The sequence below is a fragment of the Etheostoma spectabile genome, chromosome 14 (genome assembly GCF_008692095.1).
Source record: "Etheostoma spectabile isolate EspeVRDwgs_2016 chromosome 14, UIUC_Espe_1.0, whole genome shotgun sequence".
NCBI classification, from domain to species: Eukaryota; Metazoa; Chordata; class Actinopteri; order Perciformes; family Percidae; genus Etheostoma; species Etheostoma spectabile.
The window spans coordinates 12,611,977-12,614,618 of record NC_045746.1 but is presented as its reverse complement, the minus strand read 5'-3'; positions in this window follow the sequence as shown (position 1 = coordinate 12,614,618).

Below are 2,642 nucleotides of genomic sequence, written 5' to 3'. Positions count from 1 at the left end.
AAGCTGAATAGCTTCATCAGTAGTTGCTGTGCTTGTAACACCGTCATCAACATAGAAAACCTTCATGATGAACTGTGAGCCAAGGGGAAACAAGTTCTCATTCTCCTTGGCCAAGCGCTTCAACCCATAGTTGGCGCATCCAGTTGATGATGCAGCACCGAAAAGATGTACCTTCATGCAAAATTCTTATGGCTCAGTGCTGAGATTTCCATCCTTCCACCAGAGGAAACGTAGATAGTCTCTGTCAGACTCCTGCACATGGAACTGATGAAACATCTTCTTTATGTTGCACATCAGAGCAGTGTTGTGCCGCCTGAATCTCATAAGCACACCAGTCAGATTATTAATTAAGTCTGGGCCTGTCAGCAAGTGGTTATTTAAGCTAGTTCCCTTGTGCTTAGCAGAGCAATCAAAACCAACACGGAGCTTTTCTGTTTTTTTAAAGTGGTAGACTCCGTGGTGGGGTATGTACAATTTTTCTCCTTCCTTTCCTTTATTGTGAAGCTCCTCGGCATCACCCTTTTCAATAACTTCATTCATGAACTTCACGTAGTGTTCCTTGTAGGTCTCATCCTTCAGTAACCTTCTCTTAAGGTGACCAATTTTAGAGGGGTTGTGGCTCGTCCTTGTGGATATCTGTCATCCCACACTGTGGAGCCCAGGAGGGATGGAGGGGAGGGCACACAGGCCCCCCAGCATGTCCAGCAAGTCCCGAACACGCCCTTGGTAGAGCTGCAGGGGAAAGGAAATGGAAAATGTACAGAACTGGGTGTTTTGTCCTGACAGGAAAAAACCATTTACGAGCTTCAAATTCCTCCAAAACACATACATCAGACTTTCTTGTACTTTACTGAAGCCTTTGCTTTTGTTTTGTAAAACTAAAACATTTTAGATAAAAAGAAATCAGTACACAAACATTTACATAATGCATTCAGAAGGTGCACACATAACCTTTTTTACAAATACACAATTTCTGGCAAGTTACAAAGGCACTTAGCGCACAGAGCTAGCTACTGCTGCTGCAACTGCTAGCTAGCACTTTTTAAAGCTCCACTAGAGAACCTTTCCTGCTTCTACAGGTTGGAAGAGGAATTGTCCCATTACGTCTCATTGGAACCACAGATCCGCTACCAGATCTGGTAAACTTGCATAGTGCGGTTTTAGCCGGTAGAGAGCCGCAAAGCAAATGCAGAAGTGCCATTCACCCTGTTACGAGTTGATGAACCTCTGAAACGATTTGGGAAACATTACTTTAAGGCAGGGGCGGATTTAGTCATATTGAGGCCTAAGGCAAACATAGGCATGGGGCCCTCCACAACACTTGTTCTCCCCCTTTTCAGTCCTTATTTATCTGAGAAAGACGTGCTCTCTGTCTGACAGCTGTTTTGGCCAGAGTGCTGGATCATCTTCAATCATAACACATTGATTAGGGTGACTGCTACTCGCGGGGTCTAGTTGCTGAGTATTATATGTGTCACATTCTTCGTCATTGCCATAGTTATCATCATGGACAGTGAAAGCAGCAGTTCCGTAACCATCTCTATTCGAAGGATCCTGTAAGGTTGTCTTGTATGTAGCCCCCGCATTGCTAGAGCAACCTGGGCTGACACTATTCTTCATCAGTGTTAGCATTGCTAGCGCAAGCACCGGCTTCTTGCTGCTCTTTAGTAACGTTAATGTTCGTGTTGTCAGTAGCCGTCGTGAAAAAGGTTGTTACCTTTGGAAGTTTTGCTAAAAACGTTCTGCTTTCTTCCCGCTTCTTCCTTTTTTCAGAACCACTACGGTAGCTTCGCTTCATTTTTCAACCGTCTGTACTCTCCAGCTTACAGCATGCTGAGCCATTAGGCTCGTTCGAGATGAACTGCGCCTCGCCTGTAAAGCAGACGAGAGCAGGCGACAGCAGCGGGGGGCGGTGACAAAAAGCTGCGGTAAAGTCGGACAGTTTCCAGCCGATTCGAGCAGCCTTCAGGCTGGACAGGAAGTGACAAAAACACTGTGGTGCGATTCCGATTTAATAAAATATAATCAGACCCAAATATCAGCTTTTAGACAGTCTCCAGTTGTTTTAATTATGACAGAGTAGCTCTCAGAATGTTCTACATGAGATCTGTTGCTGATTTTAATTAACAACAGACTGTAGTGATCCTGATCTGCTCAGATTAGTCTCTCTGACTTCTAAACGTAACTATCAGCCACAACATGTGTTCTGGACGAATAAGTCTTTAAATCAGACAAATAGCAATTAAAATCCCTCCGATTCAAAAACAATAAAAAGTTTATATAAACGTCATCATGTTGTAAACCAATCAGGTGTTAAATCCTGAGAAGCGGCGTTTCCAGCATGCTCTGGGTCCGCCGTGTCCGCCTGGCTCTTGCAGTCGGTGAAAAGCACTGCGCCGCCTGCGTCTCAAACTGCGGCCGCCTTGCTCTCGTGAGATTTCCGTTCCCACGTGTGCATGACGTCAGAGCAAGTCGGGATCAAGTCGGACACAATCTACCCAGCATGCAAACGGGCGCCGATCGCCGGTGATCGATTCTGTGCAGACCTGGCTCATCTCGAACGAGCCTATTTATTTACAAACACACGCAGATGCGCAGTAGGATAATGGAATAGTTCAATGTAGTGGGGACTGGGGGGAGTT